The following is a 16,163-nucleotide window of genomic DNA, read 5'->3' as shown; positions in this document are numbered from 1 at the left end:
AGGTGGACTCTCTCACTGTGGAGGTAAGAGGGGGCACGGAGGAGGTGGACCGTGTCACTGTGGAGGTAAGAGGGGGCACGGAGGAGGTGAACTCTGTCATAGTGGAGGTTAGAGGGGGCAGGGAGGAGGTGGACCCTGTTATGGGGGGTCAGAGGGGGGCAGGGAGGAGGTGGACCCTGTCTTGTGGGGGTCAGGGGCCATGGATAAGCTAAGAAGGTGGTGATCGTCCTGGGGAGGGTGGCCGATTAAGGGGTGTGGGAAGGATCGCCTAATCTGAGCTATAGTTCCCCTTTTGTTCCTAACTCACGTTGTGTCTAGGAGCTGACTTTCTACCCCTCTGTCCATTGTCCTCACATGGAAACGTGAGACTCCGTCACCTGTTTCTTTCCGGGTGACGTCAGGCTCCACCCCGCACACTTTCTAGAGCGGTTGGTCCGACAGGCTCTGTGTGAGGCGCTGAGGACTTCATGGCACAGACTGTGGTGATCCGCATCCTGGGTTCACCGTCCAGCTGGAGAAACGTCTGTCACACCATCACCTGTGTGATTGATAATTTTCCCAAAGAAGATGCCTTGGATGCCTTAAATAAATAAAAAATAAAGTGTTGATATCTTTTTCAATATAGCTGCTTTCATTTGTAATCTTGTGTATTTTATGTATTAAAAAGCATTATTCTTAGAAGAGATTTCCTAGACACACAAAAATGGTAAAGACCGTATGATTTTCAATCAATGATCAAATGGGAGCCGCTAGTAGCGGGGGCAGATTAGATAGATAACCTGAGTCCTCAATGCTCCAGTGGGAGTAGATGAGCTGCTGAATGTGAGTTTTAAAAATCTGTTTAAAATGCATCCCTTAGATGATACAAAAGCAAGGAATCTGCAGAATCCCAAAATGAAGCAAAAGCAGACTTTGCCTGGAGGATTCTGCAGAATCCTGTAGAGCCTGTGCTTCTCCGAAGGCTGCCTGGCATCAGAATAGGAGACAAAGCCCGGGTCAGATGCCCCCTATCAGACTGAGCCCCCAAAAGGCTCCACCTTGATGAGGGGAAGTGACAAATTAACCCATCACGGTGCCAAGGGCACTTAGGATGCTTTGGGTGGGAGTGGATGGGTGGGTGGGGAGAGGGCACCAGGAGAACAGGGACCACGAGGGATCCCTGTTTGGTAGACGCCCACCCCCCAGCCCTGGCCCCTGAACTTTAGGCCACTAGCAACAAGAAATCCAAGTGCTGGCTGGAAGAATCCAACGTAACTCAGGCTTAACGTTGCGTGCAGCAACGAAGACCCAACACAGCCAAAAATAAAAATAAATAAATAAATTAAAAAAAAACAAAAAACAGCTCCAAGGAAAATGAGTACATCATGGTTAGAAATTACATGACATCAAGGAGGCGAGACACCATGAGTGAGAAGCAACGGGTGGCAGCTAGAAATACAGCCGCAACGACTTCAGATGGTGGAAATAAAGTTTAATACCTTTAAGGAAATGAAAGGGAAACTTGAAAATCTGAACAGATAACAAGACATAACTAAGCACATTTGAAAAAGGGAAAATAGTGACATTTATACACCTGAATAAAGTTCAAGAAATAATAGGATGGGGAAGAAGTAACATTCAAAGAAATAGAATTTTCCAAAGTTGTTGAAAGACACCAACCCTCAGATTAAGAAGCCCACAAAACCCCAAGCAGTATAAATATATAGACACAGATATAAGTAACAAAGCTGGGTCTGTTATAAAAGACAGCTGGAGAGGATGGTGTCCCCTCCCCACAGGAAAGACAGGTTATAATGAAAGCCTTCACATCAACAGTGGAAACCACAAGGCTATATGATAGTATCTTCAAAGTGCTGATTAACTCAAGCAAGAATTCTATAGCGAGTAAAACAAGGGAAAGTGTGAAACTTGGGAGTTAACCATCAAAGGACCCTCACTAAATGGATTCTGGAGGATGGAATTAAAGCCAAAGGAAAATGAGCTCAGATGTGTGGCCTGAGTCTGAAGGAGAAATAGTGAACCAAGCGGCTTTGTGACACCTAATCAAACCAGCAACTCTAAATGAAACAACGGTAACTTATGGGGAAATAAAGCAGACTAGATTTAAAATGCCAAGTTACTGTAAGTTATAAATTGGGAGGGGAGGTTGCAGAATAAAGTATTTTGGGGTCCTTGTATTGTCCAGGAGAAGACTATGGCTATTGATTACTGGTAACTTGTTAAATATGGATTAAATGGGCAAACACTAATAGAACAGACCCAGTGCAACCTTCAAAAGAAGTGAAGGGAAAAGAATAAGCGAAGGAAAACAAACAGTCCAAATGAAGGCAAGAGAAGAGGAAAAGGGGGAGAGGAACACGTAAAATGGGACAAGTCAAAATTCAAAATGTGATGTTAGAGATAAAACCAAATCACAAAGGACTTCCCTGGAGGTCCAGTGGTTGAGACTCTGCCTTCCAATGCAGTGGGTGCAGGTTCAACCCCTGGCCAGGAAACTAAGATCCCGCATGGGAGCTTTTGGCATGGCCAAAAAACCAAAACATAAAACATAAGCAATATTGTAGCAAATTCCATAAACACTTTAAAAATCGTCCACATCAAAAAAAAAAAAAATCTTAAAAAAAAAGAAACCAAATCATAAATCTCAATACATGTAAGTGGACTAAATTCTCCTGTTCAGACCTTAAGAGTTATACCCTATTTTAAAAACAAAACAAATTTCAGCTATGTACTCTTTGCCAAAAACACACCTAAAGCACGCAGAAAGATAAAAGGCCCAACTATGGAAAAGACAGACCAGGCAATTCGTAACCAACAGGAGGCAAACTATAGTCGTATTAATAGCAAAGGAGAATTCAGGCAAAAAGCATCATTAGAAGTAAGGAAATTTGCTGCAGAACAATAAGTGATTCCATTCACTGGGAAAATGTATCGATTCTAGATGTGTGTCCCATGTGAATTTGTGTATAGCCTCATGCGAAGCCAGACTGACAGAATTAGAGGAAAAACTTGTCCAATCCATTGTCCTAGTAGATTTTAACACACTTATCAGTAATCGGTAGATCAAATGAACCAAGAAAATTAGTAAGAAAATAGAAGATGTGAACAGTGTCACCATCGGGCTTGAGCTAATGCACTTGACTGCATCTGATGTCTGGAAAAGACACATTCCTTTCAGGCACACATGAACACGTGCTGGTTTGGCACACGCTCAGATGTAAAGCTGACCTTGGTATACTTCAAAGAATTATGATCAGACTACAGTTTTTAAAAACCGCAATGCAATTAAGTTAGAAAACAAAGCCAATAAGATCATTAGAAAAATTCATTCACTTGGAAATTTCATAACACTTGTAATCGGCTCAAGGGTCAAAGGAGAAATTATAATTGAAATTAGACAAATTCATCATCTAACGTTTCACATCAAACTCATGGGATGCAATTCTTGAAAGGAAACTTAGAATAGTAAGAATTGGCCTTTGAAAAAAATAAGGCTCAAAATTGAGCTAAGATCTAACAGAAATCAAAGACCCACAGGTGCAGAAGGAAGGAAATTAAGAGAACAGAAATTTGGGAAATAGAGAAGCACATCAACAAGGCAAAAACTACATGTTTGAAAAGACAAGATTCATTTTTTTTAAAGGCACAAATGAAATGGAGTGAAAAACACCATAACCACAGATGTTACTGAGAAAAAAAGATAAGATCCTGAGACCAACTCTCAACACCCTTCAAATTTTCATATAATCGATGACTACTGAGAAAGATAGAATTTAGCAAAACAGATTCAAGGAGAGAAACGAAGCCAGAATAATCCTTTACCTGTAAAAGAAATGCATGCAATGGTCAAAAATTTTACCATGAAGAAAACACCACATGCAAATGGCTTTATCAGAATGCTCCCAAACATTCAGGAAACAGATAATTCCATTCTTACATGAAGAAATAGTAAACAATTCATTTTAAGAAACCACCATAAGCCGGACAACCAAACTGACAAAAACGGAACGGGAAAGAAAACTACAGCCCAATCTTCCTCATGGACACGGATGCAAAAATTCTCAACAAATATGATCCAACCAGATCCAACACTGAAAAAAAAAAATCATGATCAAGTGAGTTTTTATTCCAGGAATGAGACTGATTAATATGAAAATGTATTACTAGAACTGTTGTTAATTAACAGATTTAAAAGGATATGTTATCTCAACAGATAAAGAAACTAGAATTCAGCATCCATATATGACATTTAAAGTTTTTCTTAGCATATTTTTAAAAGAATAGTAATTTCCTTAACTTGACAAAAGACGTCGACCAACAACACCCAGCACACATACTTTATGGAGAAGCACGGCAACATGTAAGATGAGGAATAGAGTGAAGACGTCCTTTCCATCACGCCCACCCCGCCTCCCCCTCAACGCTGCGCTGGGGTTTGCGGCTGCCCCAGAGGAGTGAAGAAAAAGAAACCAAAGTTTTCATGGAACCCTGTTACCCAAGCTCTCACTGCTCGCCACAGGACAGGCCAATAATCAGGAGACGAGTTGCTGGGCAAAGAATAACGACCTCCTTCGGAGAGCCCCCAAACCCAGAAGACGGTGGGCTCGTGCCCCCAGGAGCCGTCTTGCCTGCGGCAGCAGTCAGGCTCCTTTTATACTACAAGGGGCGGGACTAAAGCCAAGCACCTCCTGGTTCCCGTCAGCCTCCGGAGGGGAGGTGTTCATTTCTCCCTCCTGCAGTCATTCACAGGTGGGCCTGCTCAGGAGGTTTCTTGGGAGCTAAACACAGGTGTTTGAGCTGAATGCTCATTTACCTTCATCTCTCGGAGGCAAGGGTCCGAGATGGGCCATTGTGTGGAATTTAAGCTTATCGGCAACATCCCTTTAGTGATTAACTTGTAAGAGAATACAAAATGTTCTTCCCTATTACAACTCTATGTTATATCAAAATGTAGAGTAGTACAACTGATGTGGAAAACATGTGTGGTGATTCTCCGAAAAATTAAACAGAGTTACCATCTGATCTAATAATTCCACTTCTGGGTATATCCCCAAAAGAATTGAACGTGGGGACATGAAGAGATGTTTACAGACCCGTGTCCACAGCATTACTCACAACAGCCAGGAGGTGGAGGCAACCCAGTGTCCGCTGATGGATGATGGATAAACAAAACGTGGGCTACACACAAAATAGAATATTATTCAGCCTTAAAGAGGGAGGAACTTCTGACACCTGCTATAACATGGATGAACCTTGAGGACATTATGCTCAGTGACATAAGCCAGTCACCAAAGGACAAATACTGTGTGTCTGATTCCACTTATATGAGATCCCCAGAGGAGTCAAATTCACCGAGACAGGAAGTGGATGGTGCGAACCAGGGGCTGGGGGAGGGGATGGGGAGTGAGTGTTTAATGGAGACAGAGTTTCAGTTTGGGGAAGATTAAATGATTCTGGACGTAGAGGGTGGGATGGTTGTACAACAAGGTGAATGTACTTAATGGCACTGAACTATACATCTAAAACTGCTTAAAATGATGGATTTTATGTTGTGTACATTTTACCACAAACTTTTAAAAGTTGTAAGGATTCCAAAGGATTGTCCACAAACACTGGTCTCCTGATGCTGGTAGGAACTTCCCACCAAACCCAGGGGTTTATCATCTGCAGCTTGTGAATGAGGATGTGTTTCAGAGACTAGATGCAAAATCACGTACCATTTTTCTGAGAAAGCTTCCATCAGGCTGTCAGAGGGTCTGTGACCCACACGAGTTCAAGAGCCATTCTGAGGGCCCCTCCCCTCTGCAGGTGTCACCTCCCCACTTTCCTCCCCTCCCTCTACCCACCCCCAGGACACTTTTCTCTTTCATTCACTCAGATTGTTTAAACATGATGCAATGTATAGTCGTAAATCTTTCTTGAACTCATTAGACAAGGTTTAATTTTTTAAGACAAGTGAGGCTGTGAAATCAACCAAACTTCCGTGTTTTTTCTATTACCCTTTTTTTCCTGCCTGACAATATTAAACAGGTCCACCTCTGGCTCAGGATGTGGAACAGCAAATTTGCAAACCCATGTGGATGCTTAATCCCCCAAACCGTGTTCTGTGACCTTAAATTAATTTCCAGCTAATTTTTTTTGCGTTTTTATTCTTAATTTGGCATTTAGTGTGGACTGAATTCTAATACATTGAAGACCCCTGCTCGGTCCCATGGTCTGGGGTGGTGGGAATTCTTGGAGAGGTAACACTTCAGATAGCAGAGGGGAGGTGCCTCTGAGAAGTTGCTTCAACCTCAGAAACATGCAGGGAAGGAAAACTCTCGCCAGCTCAAGTTTCATCCAAGTGAACTCTGAGATGTGTTAACAAAATGTTTTTATTTCTATTTTTAAATGAAATGCATCGTTAGGTACTTGCATGAAACCTCGAAAGGCATTTACGTTCTTTGCTTGAACTCTTCCTTTGTGGCCACAGAACGCGGGTAGGAAGGATGAACCGAGAACAGGCGCAGCAGACACAGCCCGGGCATCGTGCGGAGCCTGCGGCCCCGAGCCCGCCTGAGTGACGGTCAGTAGTCGTCGTAGTTGACGCTGGCTCCGTGCCTGAAGCCGTAGGGGCTCCAGGGACCGATGGCAGCATCCTCATCGTGGTGGCGCTGGTGGTAATCGTAGCAGTCGTGCCCATTCCGACCTCTGTTTAGCCAATAGGTGATGTCATCCTCAAATTTCTGCAGGAAAAGAGGATGAGAGGCGATGAACGTAAGGACACCGTTTCCCAGAGAACATCTTACTGACGCTGTTTCTCTGGGATCTTTCTTCAACGAGGAACAACCCCTCCTAAGAATAACTCCTGCCACAAGGACCTACTGTACAGCACAGGGAGGAATTATATTCCATAGCTTGTAATAACTTATAATGGCGAAGAATCTGAAAAAGAATATATGTATAACCGAATCACTTTGCTGTATACCTGAAACTAACACAACATTGTAAATCAACTCTACTTCAATAGAAAACAATAAATCATCGTTTTTTAAAAAGAATAACTCCTGGCTACAGCATCCCTGGGCCACAGGTCAATACTAACCAGCTGGAGAACACTGCTGAAAGCTTTTTCCCCCAAAGGAGTACACACCCCTACCCTTGAACACGTCTGTCTGTGAGTTCTAAATATACCCCAGACTTCAACAGTTTTCTCTTTTTCAGTAAAGAAAATGGACACCTGCCCAATACAGTAACAGCTGGGCCTGTCCCCAGGCGCTGGGCATCTGATGTGGCAGACACTGACCCCCTCCCCGGCCCGCCCGGGCTTCGTGAACGTGGTGCATGAAACCACATTGCAGCCTCGGGGCAGGGAATTTGGACACGTCTGGTGGTGACACTCTCACACCTGTCGTGTTGCTCACACAGGCCTGGATGCAGTGATTCAGGCCACAAACGCTTACTACGTGGGCACGATTCAACCCTCATCCCCGTCTACTCACTCGGCCTGGGGCTCCAGACTCCTCTCACCCTCCCCCAGTCCCTGCCTTGAAAAGGAAACAGCTTGCTTGTCTCACAATACTGCAGTTTTTCCCATAGTGAAGTAGTCTCGTTCCTTGGTTTTTCTCATTTTATAATCTTGTTTGAGGTTTTGGCTTAACATACTTTTTTTCCAAACAATTTGTAAAATATTTTATGAATACAGAAATAATGCAGACACATTTAACAAATGGGTATGTGAGAGGGAGACAAAGAAAAAGGGAGAGATTTCCATCGCCGAAGGCAACCACTACTGACATTTGGATGCATTTCCTTCTAGTCTCTTCTATGCATCATATTTAGTTATTATACCCTTACTTGATCCCCATTTTTATTCTGGTTTTGTCACCAGTCATTATTTGAGCCATTTCCCCATGTCAAACTCTTAACACCCATTTTCTTGAACTGCAAATACAGATAATCAAGGAAATGCAAATTACTAAAATATGATATGGCATTTTCATCTATCAAAGAAGTAAATTTATTTGTTTTAAAAGTTTTTCAATGGCAATACCAGATGCTGCTGAAGATTTGAGAATCGTGGGGCTCTCACGCATGACTTATGGGAAGATGAAATTTGCTGGTACTTAACGACCGTGACGTGTGATTCTATCTTTTGGCCCAGTAACTCCACTGGACAAAATAATACTAAGTAAGGAGAAAACTACACAGGAAGATGCAAATAACAGTACCTGCCTTTTGGGTTGTTGTGAATGTTAGGTAATTCATATAAGTATGAGACCCGTGCCTGGCACAGTTCGGCTATAGGTGCTTAGTGATTTGCACAGCAAGAAAATTATATTTGAGTAGCAAAAAGATAATTAGGGAACAACTGGTATATCCAACGGTTAGGACTGGGGAGGAAATTATACAGCTACAGGATTGCATGCTATGCAGCCATTAAAAATGATGTTTCTGAAGACTTTACTTTTGTTCGCCTCTTGCAGTATTTTGTATACACCCTCCATTCACAATATGAGCCATGAGCCCGTTTGGAAAAACCCTTCCAGTTCCCCCCTGGAAGATGCCACCCTCCGTCCACTCCCTGGCTGGGGCAGTGAGCTGTGCTCTCCACATCAGGCCTCACTCAGCACAGCCCTGCCCATCACCCTGCAGACTCGCTCCGGGCCACTGGAATCTCACACCTTAACTCCGCCGCTGGCTGACCTGTACCTGGTCCCCGGCTGGGAGTCGGTGATGATAAGCAGTCTTTTTCCTTAATTTGGTGAATATGTCCATTCACGCTACCTGGACACATGAACCGAACCGTACTTCCTGCAAATGCATTGACAGATTTTCCCAGGAGCATCTGCAAAGACCCGTCTCTCTTTAAAAGACGCTTTGCATCTCTTTCCATTATCCTCATGGGTCTTTGCATCGATCTTGCTGTTTCTGACATTTTTGGGGAGGCAAAGTTGAAAATGTTTTGGGAGGTGGTGAGTTATTTTTAAAGACACCCAGGCAAAACTGACCAGATACATTAAAAGAGTCCCTAAGAACACCAGGCTATCGATGAATTTAAGTCCCAGCCATTTTGGGCGGGGAAGACTCTGGAACTCTGCTTCCAAAACCTGATGGGAGAGATTCCCATCTGGGCACATTGGGAAGGATAATTCTAGCTAATACTCTTACCTTGTCATATTGGCGGTAAGAGGGGGCAGGGAGGAGGTGGACCGTGTCATCATGGAGGTAACAGGGGGCAGGGAGGCAGTTGACCGAGTCATAATGGAGGTAAGAGGGGGCAGGGAGGAGGTGGACCCTGTCATAGTGGAGGTAAGAGGGGGCACGGAGGAGGTGGACCCTGTCATTGTGGAGTTAAGAGGGGGCACGGAGGAGGTGGACCCTGTCATTGTGGAGGTAAGTTGGGGCAGGGAGGAGGTGGACGCTGTCATAGTGGAGGTAAGAGGGGGCACGGAGGAGGTGGACCCTGTCATAGTGGAGGTAAGAGGGGGCACGGAGGAGGTGGACCCTGTCATTGTGGAGTTAAGAGGGGGCACGGAGGAGGTGGACCCTGTCATTGTGGAGGTAAGAGGGGGCACGGAGGAGGTGGACCCTGTCATAGTGGAGGTAAGAGGGGGCACGGAGGAGGTGCACCTTGTTATGGGAGGTCAGAGGGGGGCAGCTAGGAGGTGGACCCTGTCACAGTGGAGGTAAGCGGGGGCACGGAGGAGGTGGACCCTGTCATTGTGGAGGTAAGAGGGGGCACGGAGGAGGTGGACCCTGTTATGGGGGGTCAGAGCGGGGCAGGGAGGAGGTGGACCCTGTCATAGTGGAGGAAAGAGAGGACACGAATGAAGTGGACCCAGTTATGTGGGATCAGAGTCGGGTAGGGAGGAGGTGGACCCTGTCATAGTGGAGGTAAGATGGGGCACGAAGGAGGTGGACCCTATTATGGGAGGTCAGAGGGGGCAGGGAGGAGGTAGACCCTGTTATGCGGGGTCAGAGGGGGGCAGCGAAGAGGTGGACCCTGTTATGGGGGTCAGAGGGGGGCAGCGAAGAGGTAGACCCTATCATTGTGGAGGTAAGAGGGGGCACGGAGGAGGTGGACCCTGTTATGGGGTGTGAGAGGGGGGCAGCGAGGAGGTGTACCCTGTTATGGGGGGACAGAGGGGGGCAGCGAGGAGGTGGACTCTGTCATAGTGGAGGTAAGAGTGGGCAAGGAGGAGGGGGACCCTGTTGTGGGAGGGTAGAGGGAGGCAGCGAGGAGGGGGACCCTGTCATTGTGGAGGTAAAAGGGGGCATGGAGGAGGTGGACCCTGTCACAGTGGAGGTAAGAGGGGGCAGGGAGGAGGTGGACCCTGTCATAATGGAGGGAAGAGGGGGAAGGGAGGAGGTAGACCCTGTTATAGGGGTCAGAGGGGGGCAGGGAGGAGGTGGACCCTGTTATGGGGGGATAGAGGGGCGCAGCGAGGAGGTGGACCCTGGCATTGTGGAGGTAAGAGGGGGAAGGGAGGGGGTGGACTCTGTTATGGGGGGTCAGAGGGGGGCAGCCAGGAGGTGGACCCTGTTATGGGGGGTCAGAGAGGGGCAAAGAGGAGGTGGATCCTGTGATTGTGGAGGTAAGAGGGGACACGGAGGAGGTGGACCCTGTCATTGTAGAGGTATGAGGGGGCAACGAGGAGGTGGACCCGGTGATTGTGGAGCTAACAGGGGGAAGGGAGGAGGTGGACCCTGTTATGGGGTGTCAGAGGGGGGCAGTGAGGAGGTGGACCCTGTTATGGGGGTTCAGAGGGGGGCAGCGAGGAGGTGGACCCTGTTACGGGGGGTCAGAGGGGGGCAGCGAGATGGTGGACACTGTCATAGTAGAGGTAAGAAGGGGCACGTAGGAGGTGGACCCTGTCATAATGGAGGTAAGAGGGGGAAGGGAGGAGGTGCAGTCTGTTATGGGAGGTCAGAGAAGGGTAGGGAGGAGATAGACTCTGTTATGGGGGGTCAGAGGGGGGGCAGGGAGGGGGTGGACCCTGTTATGGGGGGTCTGAGGGGGGCAGTGAGGAGGTGGACCCTGTCATAATGGAGGTAAGAGAGGAAAGGGAGGAGGTGGACCCTGTTATGGGAGGTCAGAGGGGTGCAGGGAGGAGGTAGACCCTGTTATAGGAGGTCAGCGGGGGGCAGGGAGGGGGTGGACCATGTTATGGGGGGCAGAGGGGGGCAGCGAGGAGATGGACCCTGTCATTGCCGAGGTATGAAGGGGCATGGAGGAGTTGGGCCCTGTCACTGTGGAGGTAAGAGGGGGCACGGAGGAGGTGGACCCTGTCACTGTGGAGGTAAGAGGGGGCACGGAGGAGGTGGAACCTGTCATAATGGAGGTAAGAGGGGGAAGGGAGGTGGTGTACCCTGTTATGGGAGATCAGAGGGGAGCAGGGAGGAGGTACAACCTGTTATAGGGGTCAGAGGGGGGCAGGGAGGAGGTGGATCCTGTTATGGGGGGTCAGAGGGGGGCAGCGAGGAGGTGGACCCTGTTATGGGGGGTGAGAGTGGGGCAAAGAGGAGGTGGACCCTGTCATTGTGGAGTTAAGAGGGGGCACGGAGGATTTGGACTCTGTCATTGTGGAGGTAAGAGGGGGTACGGAGGAGGTGGACCCTGTCATTATAGAGGTAAGAGGGGGCGGCGAGGAGGTGGACCCTGTGATTGTGGAGGTAAGAGGGGGAAGGGAGGAGGTGGACCCTGTTATGGGGGGTCAGAGAGGGGCAGCGAGGAGGTGGACCATGTTATGGGGGGTCAGAGGGGGGCAGCGAGGGGGTGTACCCTGTTACGGGTGGTCAGAGGGGGGCAGCGAGCAAGTGGATACTGTCATACTTTAGGTAAGAAGTGGCACGGAGGAGGTGGACCCTGTCATAATGGAGGTAAGAGGGGGAAGGGAGGAGGTGGACTCATTTATGGGAGGTAAGAGGGGGGCAGGGAGGAGGTAGACCCTGTTATGGGGGGTCAGAGGGGGGCAGCGAGGAGGTGGACCCTGTTATGGGGGTTCAGAGCGGGGCAGCGAGGAGGTGTACCCTGTTATGGGGGGGGTCAGAGGGGGGCAGCGAGGAGGTGGACTCTGTCTTAGTGGAGGTAAGAGGGGGCACGGAGGAGGTGGATCCTGTCATAATGGAGGTAAGCGGGGGCACGGAGGAGGTGGACCCTGTCATTGTGGAGGTAAGAGGGGGCACGGAGGAGGTGGACCCTGTTATGGGGGGTCAGAGCGGGGCAGGGAGGAGGTGGACCCTGTCATAGTGGAGGAAAGAGAGGACACGAATGAAGTGGACCCAGTTATGTGGGATCAGAGTCGGGTAGGGAGGAGGTGGACCCTGTCATAGTGGAGGTAAGATGGGGCACGAAGGAGGTGGACCCTATTATGGGAGGTCAGAGGGGGCAGGGAGGAGGTAGACCCTGTTATGCGGGGTCAGAGGGGGGCAGCGAAGAGGTGGACCCTGTTATGGGGGTCAGAGGGGGGCAGCGAAGAGGTAGACCCTATCATTGTGGAGGTAAGAGGGGGCACGGAGGAGGTGGACCCTGTTATGGGGTGTGAGAGGGGGGCAGCGAGGAGGCGTACCCTGTTATGGGGGGACAGAGGGGGGCAGCGAGGAGGTGGACTCTGTCATAGTGGAGGTAAGAGTGGGCAAGGAGGAGGGGGACCCTGTTGTGGGAGGGTAGAGGGAGGCAGCGAGGAGGGGGACCCTGTCATTGTGGAGGTAAAAGGGGGCATGGAGGAGGTGGACCCTGTCACAGTGGAGGTAAGAGGGGGCAGGGAGGAGGTGGACCCTGTCATAATGGAGGGAAGAGGGGGAAGGGAGGAGGTAGACCCTGTTATAGGGGTCAGAGGGGGGCAGGGAGGAGGTGGACCCTGTCATGGGGGGATAGAGGGGCGCAGCGAGGAGGTGGACCCTGGCATTGTGGAGGTAAGAGGGGGAAGGGAGGGGGTGGACTCTGTTATGGGGGGTCAGAGGGGGGCAGCCAGGAGGTGGACCCTGTTATGGGGGGTCAGAGAGGGGCAAAGAGGAGGTGGAACCTGTGATTGTGGAGGTAAGAGGGGACACGGAGGAGGTGGACCCTGTCATTGTAGAGGTATGAGGGGGCAACGAGGAGGTGGACCCGGTGATTGTGGAGCTAACAGGGGGAAGGGAGGAGGTGGACCCTGTTATGGGGTGTCAGAGGGGGGCAGTGAGGAGGTGGACCCTGTTATGGGGGTTCAGAGGGGGGCAGCGAGGAGGTGGACCCTGTTACGGGGGGTCAGAGGGGGGCAGCGAGATGGTGGACACTGTCATAGTAGAGGTAAGAAGGGGCACGTAGGAGGTGGACCCTGTCTTAATGGAGGTAAGAGGGGGAAGGGAGGAGGTGCAGTCTGTTATGGGAGGTCAGAGAAGGGTAGGGAGGAGATAGACTCTGTTATGGGGGGTCAGAGGGGGGGCAGGGAGGGGGTGGACCCTGTTATGGGGGGTCTGAGGGGGGCAGTGAGGAGGTGGACCCTGTCATAATGGAGGTAAGAGAGGAAAGGGAGGAGGTGGACCCTGTTATGGGAGGTCAGAGGGGTGCAGGGAGGAGGTAGACCCTGTTATAGGAGGTCAGCGGGGGGCAGGGAGGGGGTGGACCATGTTATGGGGGGCAGAGGGGGGCAGCGAGGAGATGGACCCTGTCATTGCCGAGGTATGAAGGGGCATGGAGGAGTTGGGCCCTGTCACTGTGGAGGTAAGAGGGGGCACGGAGGAGGTGGACCCTGTCACTGTGGAGGTAAGAGGGGGCACGGAGGAGGTGGAACCTGTCATAATGGAGGTAAGAGGGGGAAGGGAGGTGGTGTACCCTGTTATGGGAGATCAGAGGGGAGCAGGGAGGAGGTACAACCTGTTATAGGGGTCAGAGGGGGGCAGGGAGGAGGTGGATCCTGTTATGGGGGGTCAGAGGGGGGCAGCGAGGAGGTGGACCCTGTTATGGGGGGTGAGAGTGGGGCAAAGAGGAGGTGGACCCTGTCATTGTGGAGTTAAGAGGGGGCACGGAGGATTTGGACTCTGTCATTGTGGAGGTAAGAGGGGGTACGGAGGAGGTGGACCCTGTCATTATAGAGGTAAGAGGGGGCGGCGAGGAGGTGGACCCTGTGATTGTGGAGGTAAGAGGGGGAAGGGAGGAGGTGGACCCTGTTATGGGGGGTCAGAGAGGGGCAGCGAGGAGGTGGACCATGTTATGGGGGGTCAGAGGGGGGCAGCGAGGGGGTGTACCCTGTTACGGGTGGTCAGAGGGGGGCAGCGAGCAAGTGGATACTGTCATACTTTAGGTAAGAAGTGGCACGGAGGAGGTGGACCCTGTCATAATGGAGGTAAGAGGGGGAAGGGAGGAGGTGGACTCATTTATGGGAGGTAAGAGGGGGGCAGGGAGGAGGTAGACCCTGTTATGGGGGGTCAGAGGGGGGCAGCGAGGAGGTGGACCCTGTTATGGGGGTTCAGAGCGGGGCAGCGAGGAGGTGTACCCTGTTATGGGGGGGTCAGAGGGGGGCAGCGAGGAGGTGGACTCTGTCTTAGTGGAGGTAAGAGGGGGCACGGAGGAGGTGGATCCTGTCATAATGGAGGTAAGCGGGGGCACGGAGGAGGTGGACCCTGTCATTGTGGAGGTAAGAGGGGGCACGGAGGAGGTGGACCCTGTTATGGGGGGTCAGAGCGGGGCAGGGAGGAGGTGGACCCTGTCATAGTGGAGGAAAGAGAGGACACGAATGAAGTGGACCCAGTTATGTGGGATCAGAGTCGGGTAGGGAGGAGGTGGACCCTGTCATAGTGGAGGTAAGATGGGGCACGAAGGAGGTGGACCCTATTATGGGAGGTCAGAGGGGGCAGGGAGGAGGTAGACCCTGTTATGCGGGGTCAGAGGGGGGCAGCGAAGAGGTGGACCCTGTTATGGGGGTCAGAGGGGGGCAGCGAAGAGGTAGACCCTATCATTGTGGAGGTAAGAGGGGGCACGGAGGAGGTGGACCCTGTTATGGGGTGTGAGAGGGGGGCAGCGAGGAGGTGTACCCTGTTATGGGGGGACAGAGGGGGGCAGCGAGGAGGTGGACTCTGTCATAGTGGAGGTAAGAGGGGGCAAGGAGGAGGGGGACCCTGTTGTGGGAGGGTAGAGGGAGGCAGCGAGGAGGGGGACCCTGTCATTGTGGAGGTAAAAGGGGGCATGGAGGAGGTGGACCCTGTCACAGTGGAGGTAAGAGGGGGCAGGGAGGAGGTGGACCCTGTCATAATGGAGGGAAGAGGGGGAAGGGAGGAGGTAGACCCTGTTATAGGGGTCAGAGGGGGGCAGGGAGGAGGTGGACCCTGTTATGGGGGGATAGAGGGGCGCAGCGAGGAGGTGGACCCTGGCATTGTGGAGGTAAGAGGGGGAAGGGAGGGGGTGGACTCTGTTATGGGGGGTCAGAGGGGGGCAGCCAGGAGGTGGACCCTGTTATGGGGGGTCAGAGAGGGGCAAAGAGGAGGTGGATCCTGTGATTGTGGAGGTAAGAGGGGACACGGAGGAGGTGGACCCTGTCATTGTAGAGGTATGAGGGGGCAACGAGGAGGTGGACCCGGTGATTGTGGAGCTAACAGGGGGAAGGGAGGAGGTGGACCCTGTTATGGGGTGTCAGAGGGGGGCAGTGAGGAGGTGGACCCTGTTATGGGGGTTCAGAGGGGGGCAGCGAGGAGGTGGACCCTGTTACGGGGGGTCAGAGGGGGGCAGCGAGATGGTGGACACTGTCATAGTAGAGGTAAGAAGGGGCACGTAGGAGGTGGACCCTGTCATAATGGAGGTAAGAGGGGGAAGGGAGGAGGTGCAGTCTGTTATGGGAGGTCAGAGAAGGGTAGGGAGGAGATAGACTCTGTTATGGGGGGTCAGAGGGGGGGCAGGGAGGGGGTGGACCCTGTTATGGGGGGTCTGAGGGGGGCAGTGAGGAGGTGGACCCTGTCATAATGGAGGTAAGAGAGGAAAGGGAGGAGGTGGACCCTGTTATGGGAGGTCAGAGGGGTGCAGGGAGGAGGTAGACCCTGTTATAGGAGGTCAGCGGGGGGCAGGGAGGGGGTGGACCATGTTATGGGGGGCAGAGGGGGGCAGCGAGGAGATGGACCCTGTCATTGCCGAGGTATGAAGGGGCATGGAGGAGTTGGGCCCTGTCACTGTGGAGGTAAGAGGGGGCACGGAGGAGGTGGACCCTGTCACT

General features: G+C 51.1%; 1 protein-coding gene and 1 long non-coding RNA gene across 3 annotated transcripts in view; both read right to left on the bottom strand.

Annotated features, from left to right (window-relative positions):
- Window positions 1-472: 472 nt before the first annotated feature.
- On the bottom strand, window positions 473-6,039 carry LOC309636376. The gene is made up of 2 exons (XR_014249997.1): window positions 4,496-6,039; window positions 473-580 (listed from the first exon to the last, which is right to left on the bottom strand). It is a non-coding gene; the product is annotated as an uncharacterized lncRNA (long non-coding RNA).
- A 317-nt stretch (window positions 6,040-6,356) lies between these two features.
- LOC309636368 (augurin-like) overlaps window positions 6,357-16,163 on the bottom strand; it is a 76,131-nt gene continuing 66,324 nt past the window's right edge. For both annotated transcript variants that reach the window (XM_082409547.1, XM_082409548.1), the window contains one exon: window positions 6,357-6,725. The gene's annotated coding sequence lies outside the window, so the exon portion shown is untranslated. The remainder of the gene's footprint in view (window positions 6,726-16,163) is intronic.

This window comes from Balaenoptera physalus, assembly GCF_965194825.1.
Source record: "Balaenoptera physalus genome assembly, chromosome: 10".
Classification (NCBI taxonomy): domain Eukaryota; kingdom Metazoa; phylum Chordata; class Mammalia; order Artiodactyla; family Balaenopteridae; genus Balaenoptera; species Balaenoptera physalus.
This window is presented reverse-complemented; position numbering and strand designations above follow the sequence as displayed.